Source organism: Heterodontus francisci, chromosome 12, assembly GCF_036365525.1.
Source record: "Heterodontus francisci isolate sHetFra1 chromosome 12, sHetFra1.hap1, whole genome shotgun sequence".
Taxonomy (NCBI): domain Eukaryota; kingdom Metazoa; phylum Chordata; class Chondrichthyes; order Heterodontiformes; family Heterodontidae; genus Heterodontus; species Heterodontus francisci.
Window position 1 is genome coordinate 58,924,531 of NC_090382.1, and position 15,698 is coordinate 58,940,228.

General features: G+C 43.7%; 1 pseudogene; it reads left to right on the forward strand.

Moving 5' to 3' along the window:
* The first annotated feature begins 5,081 nt into the window (after positions 1–5,081).
* On the forward strand, positions 5,082–5,384 carry LOC137375705 (macrophage migration inhibitory factor pseudogene; annotated as a pseudogene).
* The last annotated feature ends 10,314 nt before the right edge of the window (positions 5,385–15,698 follow it).

Here is a 15,698-nt window from a genome sequence, read left to right on the forward strand (position 1 = left end):
TGTTTTGGTTGTGAACTAGTTGAACCTGTATGTGTTTATTTCAATTGGGACAGGGAATTTAACACAGATTTTGATACTTTGAATTCATCATTACAGGAATCAATTTTCTAAGTTGTTTGGAATTGAATGAGTATGAAAAGTGATTGTTCAGTGTGTCCATTTCAATTTACGATTGTGCACCCAGGAGTAGGATATAAATTGAATTATATTTTACATTAAAGTTTTTATTTTTATTTTAAAAGTTGGTTTTGCAACTGTGAAAGGCAATGAACAATTTTCTAAGAGATAAGCTTCAGACTTGAAGGTCTGAAGATGTCTGGCTGAAATCCAATTTGAAGTTTAAAACACTGCTAAAATCTGTTCTTGTTTTTTTGTTGGAGTTTAAATTAAAGACATGTTTTACTGACTGTTTTAAGTGGCAAATGTCAGGAATTGGATATTGGTTTATGGGAGAGGTGATATGGGAAAGATTCTGTCTGTTTAAAGTTTGTTTACGAAGCTGGTGGTAAATCTTTTGTTTTCTTTCTTTCTTTTGGGCCTCCTTATCTCGAGAGACAATGGATACGCGCCTGGAGGTGGTCAGTGGTTTGTGAAGCAGCGCCTGGAGTGCCGATAAAGGCCAATTCTAGAGTGACAGGCTGTTCCACAGGTGCTGCAGAGAAATGTGTTTGTCGGGGCTGTTGCACAGTTGGCTCTCCCCTTGCGCCTCTGTCTTTTTTCCTGCCAACTACTAAGTCTCTTCGACTCGCCACATTTTAGCCCCGTCTTTATGGCTGCCCGCCAGCTCTGGCGAACGCTGGCAACTGACTCCCACGACTTGTGATCAATGTCACAGGATTTCATGTCGCGTTTGCAGACGTCTTTATAGCGGAGCCATGGACGGCCGGTGGGTCTGATACCAGTGGCGAGCTCGCTGTACAATGTGTCTTTGGGGATCCTGCCATCTTCCATGCGGCTCACATGGCCAAGCCATCTCAAGCGCCGCTGACTCAGTAGTGTGTACAAGCTGGGGATGTTGGCCGCCTCGAGGACTTCTGTGTTGGAGATACGGTCCTGCCACCTGATGCCAAGTATTCTCCGGAGGCAGCGAAGATGGAATGAATTAAGACGTCGCTCTTGGCTGACATACGTTGTCCAGGCCTCGCTGCCATAGAGCAAGGTACTGAGGACACAGGCCTGATACACTCGGACTTTTGTGTTCCGTGTCAGTGTGCCATTTTCCCACACTCTCTTGGCCAGTCTGGACATAGCAGTGGAAGCCTTACCCATGCGCTTGTTGATTTCTACATCTAGAGACAGATTACTGGTGATAGTTGAGCCTAGGTAGGTGAACTCTTGAACCACTTCCAGAGCGTGGTCACCAATATTGATGGATGGAGCATTTCTGACATCCTGCCCCATGATGTTTGTTTTCTTGAGGCTGATGGTTAGGCCAAATTCATTGCAGGCAGCCGCAAACCAGTCGATGAGACTCTGCAGGCACTCTTCAGTGTGAGATGTTAAAGCAGCATCGTCAGCAAAGAGGAGTTCCCTGATGAGGACTTTCCGTACTTTGGACTTCACTCTTAGACGGGCAAGGTTGAACAACCTGCCCCCTGATCTTGTGTGGAGGAAAATTCCTTCTTCAGAGGACTTGAACTCATATGAAAGCAGCAGGGAGAAGAAAATCCCAAAAAGTGTGGGTGCGAGAACACCCTGTTTCACGCCACTCAGGATAGGAAAGGGCTCTGAGGAGGAGCCACCATGTTGAATTGTGCCTTTCATATTGTCATGGAATGAGGTGATGATACTTAGTAGCTTTGGTGGGCATCCAATCTTTTCTAGTAGTCTGAAGAGACCAAGTCTGCTGAGGTCAAAGGCTTTGGTGAGATCAATGAAAGCAATGTAGAGGGGCATCTGTTGTTCACGGCATTTCTCCTGTATCTGACGAAGGGAGAACAGCATGTCAACGGTCGATCTCTCTGCCCGAAAGCCACACTGTGCGTCAGGGTAGACGCGCTCGGCCAGCTTCTGGAGCCTGTTCAGAGCGACTCGAGCAAAGACTTTCCCCACTATGCTGAGCAGGGAGATTCCACGGTAGTTGTTGCAGTCACCGCGGTCACCTTTGTTTTTATAGAGGGTGATGATATTGGCATCACGCATGTCCTGGGGTACTGCTCCCTCGTCCCAGCACGGGCATAGCAGTTCATGTAGTGCTGAGAGTATAGCAGGCTTGGCACTCTTGATTATTTCAGGGGTAATGCTGTCCTTCCCAGGGGCTTTTCCGCTGGCTAGAGAATCAATGGCATCACTGAGTTCTGATTTGGTTGGCTGTATGTCCAGCTCATCCATGACTGGGAGAGGCTGGGCTGCATTGAAGGCAGTCTCAGTGACAGCATTCTCCCTGGAGTACAGTTCTAGGTGGTGCTCAACCCAGCAGTCCATTTGTTTGTGTTGGTCAGTGATTATGTCCCCTGATTTAGATTTGAGGGGGGCGATCTTCTTGATGGTTGGCCCAAGAGCTCTCTTCATGCCATCATACATTCCTCTGATGTTTCCGGTGTCTGAGGCCAGCTGAATATGACTGCACAGGTGTTGCCAGTAGTCGTTTGCGCAGCGCCTGGCTGTTCTTTGTGCAGTGCTTCTGGCTGCTTTTAGTGCTGCGGATGTAAAATCGCTGGGGGCTTTCTTGTAGTTCAACAGTGCAATGCGCTTAGCGGCTATGACAGGTTCCAGCTCTTCATTATGAGATTGAAACCAGTCTGCATTTCTCTTCGCACTTTTGCCGTAGGTGGTCAAAGCTGACTCATAGATGCCGTCTCTGATGTGGGCCCACTTGGTCTCAGCATCCCCTGTGGGAGTGTTTTGAAGGGCTGTTACAAGTGAATTTAGAAAAAAAGAATGTTAAATAACTTTTATTTTTAGTTTTTGGTTTTATTACAGTCATTTGAAAAGGCGCCTGAAGAAAGAACAAGAAAAATGATGTAATTTACCAATCTCTAAAAGAAAAAGCACATGCTATTCTGTTCTGTGCATAGTTAATAAGTATTATAAGTTAATACATCTGAATTAAGTTTATACTATTACGGTTAACGGACCTGTTAAGTTGAGAAAACTGGAAATTTCATTTGTGGCCACAATTAACTTTCAAGTTTATTATGTCAAGTTTTAAGGGAGTCTTTAATTCCGGACATAAGACTCGCTCATATAACATTGGAAACCTCTTAGAAAAAATGCAAAAAGTTTGGAAACAATTGGAGTTTAATCTAAAATGCTGTCTTTCCTGATAGAGATGCTTTCCTTTGAAGTTGATAATGTTACTAATAATTTTGTTGTTTTCAAACCCTAAGGATACCAAAAGAATTGAAAAAAATACAGTTTAAAATGGAGTGTAGTTCTTTTTGATCAGAAAAAAAGGGCTACGAAAAGTGACGGAACTGAGAATGTTTTGCTCCACCCTCTTGGAGACAAGCAAAGAAATAAACCCCGCTGCAGCTATTGCTTTTTCCATTTAATCTACCACACAATTTTTGCATTGCTGAGAGTAAAATTAACCCATTGAGCTTTGGGGCAGAGCCACAATGGATTCTGATGTCACAGCATCTGTTATCTGTGAGACAAAGTGCGTGAGCAGGAGAGATAGTTTCAAGCACTTCTGTCTTTAATTAAAAAAAAGCAACACCACCAATATGAAATTGGAATCTATAAACAAAATTTAATTGATATGAGTGATTATTTAAAGCACTCAAAGGGAAAGTTATCTGACATTTAAGAGGACAATCAAAGCTTTAGGCAAAAAAACCCCAAAAAGAGTCTAAGTGGTTTACTGTGTTGGACATTAGCAATGGGTTCTGGTCCATACCACTGGCACAAGAGTGTTAATATAAATTTGCGTTTATGTTCCAGGGACAACAGTACAGCTGGACGTGTCTCCCCCAGGGATTTCATAATAGTCCATCGATATTCCACCAGCAGTTGGCACAGGGGTTAAGTCCTTTCTCCCGATCAGAATGTCTGATCCAATATGTGGATGACCTACTACTCCAAACAGAGAGTAAGGAGGAGCACTTAGAGCTACTGGAGGAGCTCCTTTGACTCCTCTGGAAGGTCGGAGTGAAAGTTAACCCTAAAAAGACACAGATACTGAAAGACAAGGTTTCCTATTTGGGAATAGTAATAACACAGGGAAAACATGAGATAGAGCAAATGCGAGTACAGACAATCCTCAAACTCCCCCTACCACAAGATATTAAGACTCTGAGATAATTTTTTGGATCTCGTTGAGTATTGCAGGAACCATATGGATGGATTTGCCTTACAGGCAGCACCTTTATATGATCTCCTGAAAAAGAACGACTATGTGCCTGGCAGACAATTTAATCTACCAGGTCAATCCCCATAAGTGTCAGGTTTTGACAGCAAAGGCCCTCAAGGGACCTTTTGTGTCAAAATCATTGGGGGGTGTACAAGGGAAGGAGCCAGCAATCAAACCAGCACTAAAAATTGTTGTTGATGGTTCCTCTACAGTGGAGAACGGGATTAGACAGACAGGGTGTGGATTACATGTACAGGATCACAATGGAAAATCTATTAAAGATGTTGCCTTAAAGCTACCGGTGAGTCTAAGTGCGCAGGGTGCAGAACTATCTGCGGTTGCTTTTGTGGTAACACAACCACACATGCTCCCCCCACCGGTTGATATATATGTTCTGACAGTATGTACATGTGTAACAGTTTAACCGAGTACCTACCTCTGTGGGAAGCGAGAGGCTTTGTGTTTGTGCCATTACTGCAGAGAATAGTAGACGCAGCAAGGAAAGGGGAAGGTCAGTATGGGATCATCAAAGTAAAGGCTCATAGCAAGGAGACTCCCGAAGGAAATAGGAGGGCTGATGAGTTGGCAAAAATGGGGACGAGTGGTGGGTCTTTCTTGTAAACGTTACTTTCGGACAGTGGGTATGTATCGAATGCCAAGAAGGGACCCAGCAGGGGCCCCGAGTTCCCCGTATGGCAGTGCAATGATAAAGACTGTAGAAACCGATCAACGTGTGTGAAACCACTCAACATTGGGGGTTCTTGGCTCTATTGTATTGAGAAAGATGATGTCGATGCCTCTTGGCTCTGTACCGTGGGCGTATGGGGGCAAGAAGCTGGGCAAACCCAAGCAGTACATCGCAGTGCACATCGTGCCGGACCAGATGATTCAGTTCGTGGGATCCACTGAGCCCTGTGCTCTCGGATCCCTCTCCAGCATCGGCAAAATCGGCAGCAAGCAGAACAAAACTTACTCCAAAATTCTGTTCGAGCTGGTCAACAAGCACCTGCACATTTCTCCAGACACGATGTACATCGTGTTCCAAGACCTGGATGCTGCTAATGTTGGCTGGATTAGCACCACCTTCTGATCCAGAGCATTCCTAAATGATCACTGTAATGTTACCCCCACATCCGAATTACCAACCCAGCAGCCATAAGTGACTGATCTCACTTGCTCTACCTTAACTGCAGGACCAGGAAATAGACTTGCGATAATAAAAACTAATAAAATTGTATATGATAACATACAGCATGAGTTGGTACCGGTAATATGGAATATCTCAGATATCCAGCTACCTGACTGGTGCCCTGAGAAGACCCAAGAGTTGTACAAGGTGTTATTGCAATAATTGCTGGGACGAGAATTCAGGGATGAGGGAATAATAAAGGGAAAGAGACGTAAACGTAGTTTAGTGAGTGAAGCAGCCACAGTCTTTAATACGGGAACTTCAATTGTCAATACTATAGATTTGGAAAGTGTTGACCAGAAGGTTAGAACTCTCAGTCAGCTGGTAAAGGATATTTTGAGAAAGGAACAAAAGGGACAGAGTGGTGTAGCTAAAGTAGGACAGGATTTGACAAATGTAGTGACAGGACTGGTAAGAGTACTGGAAGGTCATGCTCATACTATTAATGATAGAATAGAAAAGGTAAAGGAGGTCCATGATATTTCAAATAATGAAAGTGTTTGTAGTACATATGGTTCATGGATGTTAGAACAAACTTAGGAAAATTTGAGGCAAATTGGTGTGGGACAGGTGCCAGTTTGGATAAATGATATCCAATTGGAGTACTTAGCTAGTCACACAAAGGATAAAATTACCAGGTGCCAACTCAGAAAACATGTTAAGGCATGGAAATGTCAGGAGTGTGTAAATACAGGGTCTATGAGTATTGCAGTAGTATTGGGAATACCTGTAATTCCAAGAGATAAGCTAGGGAGGCAATTATACGAAATTGAAAACATAGGGGTAACAAGGGGAAAACATTACATAAAGTAATAAAAGCAAAATACTGCGGATGCTGGAAATCTGAAATAAAAACAAGAAATGCTGGAACCACTCAGCAGGTCTGGCAGCATCTGTGGAAAGAGAAGCAGAGTTAATGTTTCGGGTCAGTGACCCTTCTTCGGAACTGACAAATATTAGAAAAGTCACAGGTTACAAGCAAGTGAGGTGGGGGTGGGGCAAGAGATAACAAAGGAGAAGGTGTAGATTGGACAAGGCCACATAGCTGACCAAAAGGTCATGGAGCAAAGGCAAACAATATGTTAATGGTGTGTTGAAAGACAAAGCATTAGTACAGATTAGGTGTTAACGGACTGAATATTGAACAGCAGCAAGTGCAAACCTGAGAAAAAACAGTGGGTAAGCAAACTGAACAAACTAAGATGAAATGAAATAAATGCAAAAAAAAAAGATTGTAAAAAATATAAAAAAGAAAAAAATAACGAAAAATGAAAGTAAAATGGGGGGCTGTCATGCTCTCAAATTATTGAACTCAATGTTCAGTCCGGCAGGCTGTAGTGTGCCTAATCGGTAGATGAGATGCTGTTCCTCGAGCTTGCGTTGATGTTCAGTGGAACACTGCAGCAATCCCAGGACAGAAATGTGAGCATGAGAGCAGGGGTGTGTGTTGAAATGGCAAGCAACCGGAAGCTCGGGGTCCTGCTTGCGGACTGAGCGGAGGTGTTCCGCAAAGCGGTCACCCAGTCTGCGCTTGGTCTCCCCAATGTAGAGGAGACCACATTGTGAGCAGCGAATACAGTATACTACATTGACAGAAGTACAAGCAAATCGCTGCTTCACCTGAAAGGAGTGTTTGGGGCCTGGGATACTGAGGAGAGAGGAGGTAAATGGGCAGGTATTTCACCTCCTGCGATTGCAGGGAAGGTGCCATGGGACGGGGACAAGGTGGTGGGGGTAATGGAGGAGTGGACCAGGGTGTCGCGGAGGGAGCGATCCCTTCGGAATTCTGACAGGGGAAGGGAGGGGAAGATGCGTTTGGTAATGGCATCATGCTGGAGGTGGCGGAAATGGCGGAGGATGATCTTTTGGATATGGAGGCTGATGGGGTGGAAAGTGAGGACAAGGGGAACCCTGTCACGGTTCTGGGAGGGAGGGGAAGGGGTGAAGGTAGAGGTGCGCGAAATGGGCCAGACACAGTTGAGGGCCCTGTCAACAACAGTGGGGGGAGATCCTCGGTTGAGGAAAAAGGAGGTCATATCAGAAGCACCACCATGGAAGGTAGCATCATCAGAGCAGATGCGTCGGAGAGGGAGAAACTGGGAGAATGGAATGGAGTCCTTACAGGAGGTAGGGTGTGAAGAAGTGTAGTTGAGGTTTACATAAAGTAATATGATATATTAACCTATGTTGCAGAAATCAGAAAGGAGATAATTAGGACAACCTTGTCTAAGTGTAGTCTGGAAAACCAGGTGGGCATATGTCCTCATCCTATATATAAAACAGCAGATTCAAAATGTGGATTTAGTGCCACTGTAAATTGCACCATGGAGGCGAGGAAAGCATTAGCAGGGCTAACACATGTGGCCTATATGGGGAAGGGGAGATAGTGCTTAACCACCACAGCGAAGGAATACCAGTATGGACATAACCGAACTTGCCCAGTGAGCAATCGTATGTTTTGTTTCAACCCACAACTACCAACTAGAGTAAGGAAGATGCAGTTGGTAGACATACATAAACAAAAAACAGAAACGATAACTATATCAAAACGTATTAAGGAAGACTTGATACATTACCTCCGGGAATACAAATATACTATTCAGCCATTGCCCACGCGCTTGGTTAAAGAGAGACATCAGCTAGAAGCCATTGCTGTAGTGTACTGCAATCTAGAACAACAATCGAAGAAGCTACAAGATGAGATTGACAAGATAAATGATTCTACTTGGTGGGAAGACTTATGGAACTGGGAGTCAAATGTGCAGCTACACCCCTGTTTTAGAATTATCTCCCATGTCCTGATAGTGGTTTTGGGTATCATGGTGTTATATGTGACATACTTAATTTGGAAAGTTAAGAAATTGATTAAGGAATGTGAGAGGATGTATGAACACAGGTTGGACAGCTACCTTAAAGGCAATCAGTCTTCGATCTTGCTCTATAAAAAGATAGACAAATAATTATGTAACACAAGCATATTTGTATAACCTATGAGTGGATACTTAAAAGGAATTAATGAATGATCAATGTACTCTAAAACAAAATCGCGACTGTATTATGTTGGCACAAGTGATTGATTATGTAATAGTGATGCTTATGTTGTGCTTTCTTTAACACTACACCGCTTATAAAATTGTAATTGTACAAGTGTACTACCTCAGAGTCATGAGAGTGCGATCCCTTGGGCATAGCCCTGCAGGATCAAAGGGGACTGTAGGCTTTGAAAAATTGGTGAAGTATTGTTCTATACCCAGCATGCTCAAAGGCAGCTAAAGATAAGCGCAGAACCTGCTGAAGTAAACTAGCAGACCTGTCAAAACTTGTGGTCAAGGATATGTGACCACTGGAATGAACTGTTGAACCAGAATAGATAAAGGGGAACAGATAAAGGGGAACTAACGATGGGTATCACAAACAAGTCTGGACATCTGTCCATGTGGCTAAATGGTTAATGCTTGCCAAAGATGAGCTAATGCTTGAAGATTTGTGCAAAACAAGATCATGTGAGTCATGGGTTGAGCAATGATCCTTTGAAAAATATATAAGGGTTAATGCTAGAGTGTATTCTCGGCAAGAACCTGGGAACAACTCTTGAAGGCAGGACCCTGAGTCTGGAGGCTCCGTGATCAACCGTGACAAGAGACTGATCACCTCTGTGTTGACGGGTAGTATCTTGTACAAGAAGTGAGACTTGTACTTATTTGATGTGTAAATAAAACTGTTGTACTAAACTTCTCCTTGTCATATGTTTGTATTCCGGTGTCTGGTGCCTGGGAGTTTGACATAATTGGATAAAGGGGTCAACCTTCCCATCCCGAGTTAAATTAGGCACAACATTTCATATTTAGATGCAGGACAACGAGAAGACCTAACAAGGTTACTCACAGCATTTAAAAGAGTCTGTAGGGATAATCCAGGATGTACAATCTTAGCCACACATGAAGTGGATTTAGGAAAATCCATTCCTATAAAACAGTAACCTTATCGCTTAAATCCGGAGAAGGAGGTCCAGGTAAAAGTAGAAATCCAATATGTTAGAAAATCATCTAATTGAACCCAGTTAAATCAGCTGGAGTTCGCCAGTGGTATTAGTGCATAAACGTGATGGTTGAACTCGACTTTGCATAGACTACAGAAATGTTAATGCAGTCACAAAGGCAGACTGCGACGCGATACCTCACTTGGAAGACTGTATTGACAGAGTGAGCAGTGCCATGTTTCCTACAAAAATAGATTTGTTAAAGGGATACTGCAAGTTCCTTTAACACCCCGAGCTAAAGGAATATTTGCCTTTGTCACACCGGATGGTCTTTTCCTAACTGTGTGGTTTACCTTGATGATGTGCTGGTCCATAGTGACACGTGGAAGGACAACTTGGAACATCTGGGGTGGGGGGTGGGGTGGCTCTGTTTGGAAGGTTGCAGTCAGCTGATTTGGTGATAAACTTCGTGGAAAAATTTAAAAACCAGAATGCCAGACTATTCCGATAGAGTTTACTATCAAAATCTTATCACTTAAAGATTATCCACATTGCAGGCAAAAATAATGTTATTGCAGATGCTTTATCGAGAATCTAATTTTGTTTTGAGTTATCAGAATGAAAAGAGGGTACCGACCAAAACTGTATTAACTATAGGCAAAGAGTGAATGGGGATGAGTGTGAAAGTGTGTTTTCAAATATTTTCATCTTCTATTTTTTTCCACACTTTGTAATAAAACACATTTAAAAATCATGTTTCATTCCTCCAAGGATGGAGGTGTTACAAAAGTTCCTCTGTGTTTTGTTAAATATATTTTTTGAGAATTCATTTTTGAAAGATTGAAGAAATGTTTAACTTAGATGTTTTCAAAGGGGGTCATGTAAAGGCCACTTGACTTTGAAAAAAAGTCACTGGCAATGTTTTTAAAAGGGGCACTGAGAGGTCTTGTGAGGAAAACAAGCTTTTCCAGGAAACCACCTGACTTCCAGCAACAACAACAAGCCTTTCCAAGAAACCACCTGACTTCCAGCTCAAGAAACAACAGAGAACTTTGGACACCTGACTAAGTTGTTTACAAAGAAGTGACAGGTCAAGATTGGTGGAAGTCAAAAGTTTGACCTCCTGTCGTAGGCTTTTCTTTTGAATTGTTTTGAGTTGTTGAACTGTCTAAAAAGGGATAGAACGTCAGACAGGAGAAGACAACTTCCAAGGAGAGAAGAGAACTTCCGAGATGAGAAGAGAATTTCTAAGGAAGGAGAGAAGACCTCAACACAGCTCAGCTTTCCAGCAACTCTCTAAAAGACCCTGAGAAGTCCACAATGTCAATTCATCTCCTCTCCTGTCTTTGAAGAAAAGCCTGCTAAATTAATTCTCAATGCCGCCTGTAAAGAACTGTTCTAAAAGATCCCAGTGACCTGTCTACGTGTACTCGGAGGTTAGATTGTATGCCAGTTTTGGAACACAACATATTCAAAAATGAGCAAGTATTCACCCGAAGTATTTTTTTTCCAGTTAACTGGTGTATGTGTGTGTGTAAGTCTGACAGGCTAAGGTAAAAATGGAATGTTAACATGTCCATCTGTGTGTTTATGCTTTACTTCATTACTGCATAAGACTTGTTTTACAATAAACTGATAATTTTGTTGTTATTAAAGAAACTTGGTTGGTGTGTTTTATTCTGGTAAAAATAGAGTATATTATTGACTGTACTGGTAAATGGGACAATTTAAATATATGTTTTGACCCTTTGAGAAGTGGAAGTAGAAAAAACAGTGCACTCCTCCTGTCTTGGTCTTAACAATAGTTCATATGAAAGAAGTAGCAAGAAGCTATTTTTGGTATCCAATGGTAGAGATATTGAAGAATTGGTGAAAAGTTGTGATGTATCTCAGAATGGGAAATGACCCACCCAAAGATCCTTTCATTCCATGGTCAAACACAAGGAAACCGTGGAATGAGTATATGATTTCTTTGAAGTAGAAGGAAAAGGGTACTTTGTTTAGATAGATAGCTATAGCAAGTGTGTTGGCACTAATTAAATAGCAGTGGCTTTTGTGGATTGGACACGTCGGCCGGTAGAAGATGGTTGCATACCCAAGAATTTAATGCCACATTAGCGGTGAAATATTTAGCAGTCAGATTTCATAATAAAATATGGAAGCAGGCATGCAAGGATTCTGGCCTCTCGTTTAGGAAGGGTAAAGCCATCAGGGTTTCTGATTTTGATTGCTATCCAGTAACTGCTGGAAGTGCACATGTGGATAATGTTGAGAATAGGATTGGATCAGCTTTGATACTCCCTTGTTTGAAAAGTCTGCTGTCAAAGTTCAGGCATGAATAGTAGTCACTTGGGCTGGATTTTATGGAGCCCTCAATGTCGGGATCTGTGGGGGATGGGGCCTGAAGATGGCCCCGGATGAGGCCCGCCACAGACCTCGACGCCATCAGGGACCAGCCCAAGATGCCGGCGGCGGTGAGACCTCGTGGCGGTGCCTCCCTCCCGGCCCCCAGCCGCTCGGCGACGGGACTGCAATTTAAATATTTAAATAGATCTTCAGCTGGCAGTGCCGCACCTTCAGATCCCCATCTGGGTATACGAGGTGGAGCACTTGTGGGGAGGGGGTGGAGGCAAGGTTAACAGTACGGGGCAGGGTGAAATGGGGCCAAATTAACGTCATGGGGGTAAGGATGGTGAAAAGTGTTGAAGTTGAAAGTTTGTGCTGTTTCGGGGGGGGAAGGTCAGATAGTAAAGCTAAGTGTTTTGGCGGGGAAAAGGGCAAATAATTAATTTAATTGTTATTGTGGGGGTGGGAGAGGGACAAAATAAATGTATTCATTTAATTTTATTCCATATATCTTTAAATATTTAAATTTCCTGATAGAGCTGATGGCCCTTTAAAAATGGAGTCAGCGCCTGCACACAGGCAGCTGACGCCATTGCTGGCGATGGACAGCCCGCCCCCACCAAGAGATTGGGCGAGGGGGGGTGGGCCTGCCCTGGCTATTTAAATGAACTGCCGTGCTTGGAATCGTGGTTCTCTTTTTTCTTTCACCCACCACTGATTTCACCGGCAGTCTTATAGAATTCAGCCCATAGACAAGGTACAAATGAGCAGCTGTTGAACTGTGACTGGCAAGGAGTGTCCTTAAAAAAAACCTTCATCTATTGATTTGAATGGATAAAGCACCGTATAAATAGGCCAATCACCTGACAATAGAAATTCACAGGAAACTTCCATTAATTCTGAAGGACATTGCACACATATTCTCATAAAATCCCTATAAATATCCATCTTCTAGTTTAACAAGATACCTATTGTACAAACAGTTGGTACTTTTATGAAGCATCAACACTTTCAGAAGGCACTTAACTGACCTGCCTTATTTTCCTTCTTTGTTGATCTATGTGTGGGATTGTAAGGACAGAATTTTAGTTTGCAAGTGTGGGGCCGGGGCTGGGGCTTGGTGGGTGCTGGTGTGGGCATACTATTCTCCTCAAGGCTAATGTCCATTTGGAAGGCAGGAGGCAATGATGAGATGAGTGGATGAACGAGTTTTGAATTAAAGTGCATGATTCATGAACATTTTGAAATAAATTAAGACAGTGACATTGTTATAAATACCCAAGTAAATCCCCTTGTCCAACTAAAAAGTCTTTCTTTCCATTTCCTATTACTTCTATGTACTACCCCTGTAGTTTCAGCAGGGCTAGAGGCAGGCTGCTCATTTCCCTGACAGCTGAGATGCCCATGGCAGACGTCCTCTTGGGTTCTTGAAACCGTGAGAACTCTACCAAAGATTGCAGGGGCAGACTCAACCACTGAGACAGGAAGCAGCATACTGAGAGTGGTGGGGTAGGGGTGGCAAGGCATGTAAAGTGGCAGCGCCATGAGCAGTCTTCTCCGCTTCCTTGTGTCCTTTCTGCATCTTTCCTCTTATGGTCCACCTGCATTTCCTGCTAGCCAAGAGCTGGAGAGCACTTTGCTGCACTTCACTAAGGCACTCAATGGCTAAGGCAAGGTGAGGCTTTGGTGAGGTGACAGCCATGACTTCAGTTGGTAGCACGCTTGCCTCTGAGTCACAAGTTCCGGGTACAAGTCCCACTCCAGGACTTGAGCACAAAATCAAGGCTGACACTCCAGCGCAGTATTGAGGGAGTGTGGAGCTGGCTTTCTGTCTTTCAGATGAGATGTTAAACCGAGGTGCCGACAACTTTCTCAGTTTGATGTAAAAGGTCCCATGGCATTACTTCCAGTGTCCTGGCCAATATATATCCCTCAACATCGCAAAAGCAGATTATCTGGTCATTATCACATTGCTCTTTATGGGAGCTGTCTGTGTACAAATTGGCTGCTGTGTTTCCTACATTACACCAGTGACTACATTTCAAAAGTATTTCATTTGCTGTAAAGTGCTTTGAAATGTCTGGCGGTCATGAAAAATACTATATAAATGGAAGTCTTTTTTTCTTTCCTCCATCCTATTTAAAGTAGCAGACTGAGTGTGCAGGTCATTGTTCAGGACAAGTATGCATTTGGTTGTTTGGCACATCTGATGCTCCATCGAGATGAACATCATACACAAATGCTTGAGACATCAATGTGCTCATGTTTGAGACAAACTCCTCCAGTCTCTCTCCAATGATGTGCAGTTCCTCTGCAAATGCTGACAAGACCTCACACATTTTCTGTTGCTGCTCCAGAATAGTCCTCTTCTTGGATTATGCTGAGGCTCAGCATCTGCATCCAGTTGAGCCGAGCTTGGCGTGTTCTGCACCCTCTGACAGGGTCTCTTCACTGCTCTCCTTGTCTCCAACACCTGTGCTTCGAGTTCGCTGTAGAGTCCTTAATTGTGGGTAGTCTTACTTTTTGTTGGGGCCCAGTATTCTTCTTAAACCTTGTTCACTGTAGGAGACTTTTCTCTCTTGGGGTTCATGTGTCTTCAATGGGTCTTCAATTCCGTGAGAAAGAGATGTTCTTAGTCCAGGAGCAAAGAGCTTTCTGTCTTCAAAACACTATTTCTCCAATTTAAAACTCCCCCAGTTGGCCAGCAGGTGGTCACGTGACCAACTGGTTTGACCAGGTCTCTTCCGTGTATTGGGGCAGCGACTGGTTCCTTCGTTCCAACACTGTCTGCTAGTATGAAAAAAAAGTCTTTCCAGCCAGGGGTTTGGCAACCTCTTGTTACAGGCCTTCCTTTTTCCCAGAAACAATTTAAAAATTGAATGTCCATGTGGCAAAATTAATGTGCCTCATTCTTGGCAGGTTTTTAAATTTTATTTTTATTTAGAGATACAGCACTGAAACAGGCCCTTCAGCCCACCAAGTCTGTGCCAACCATCAACCACCCATTTATACTAATCCCATATTCCTACCACATCCCCTACCTATACAAGGGGCAATTTATAATGGCCAATTTACCTATCAACCTGCAAGTCTTTGGCTGTGGGAGGAAACCGGAGTACCCGGCGAAAACCCACACGGTCACAGGGAGAACTTGCAAACTCTGCACAGGCAGTACCCAGAACCAAACCCGGGTCGCTGTGAGGCTGTGGTGCTAACCACTGCGCCACTGTGCCACAGGTGGGGGGGCCTGTATGACAAAAGTCATTATTCTGTAGATGTTCATTTTTAAAGTAGTGAGGACAGCAAATCCACATGACTGATTGTTCTGTGCCATGTGGTAGTGTGATATGTAATTCTGTCACCAAGCATCTGGGACACTCCCATCTCTCCATTGGCAATGGCCATGTATTCTGCCATCCTACCGGTCTCCATGGGTTCCTCCTCTGCAGCGGTGAGGGTGGCTATCAATGGAGGGCCAACCCCAGTTCTCTGTCTCTCCCTGGAGTTCGATGTTTTTTTCTCCTGCAAGGAACAAAAGCAGAGAGTTTTGTGAGTATGAGAGTGCAAGGTGTCTTGTTCTGAGGAGTGCTGAGCGGAAGAATGCTGGGAATTCAGAATGTGGGTGTTGGAAAATGAATGTGGGATGCCACTCACTTTCCTGTCCTCTTGAAGTTATTGAATCATTGAACCTCTTGCAGTACTGTATCCAGCGCTGAGGGACACACTCCTGCTTCCCAGTTTGCCAACCCCTTCCAGAGAGACATCTATTTGGTTTGTGAGGCTGGCCTCTTCCTCCCATCTGCAGGGAATGGTACTTCTCTGTGCACTCTCACAGACTGCCAGAGACCTCCAGAGAATTGTCAGAGAACTGGGGGTGGGTCAGCCTTCCC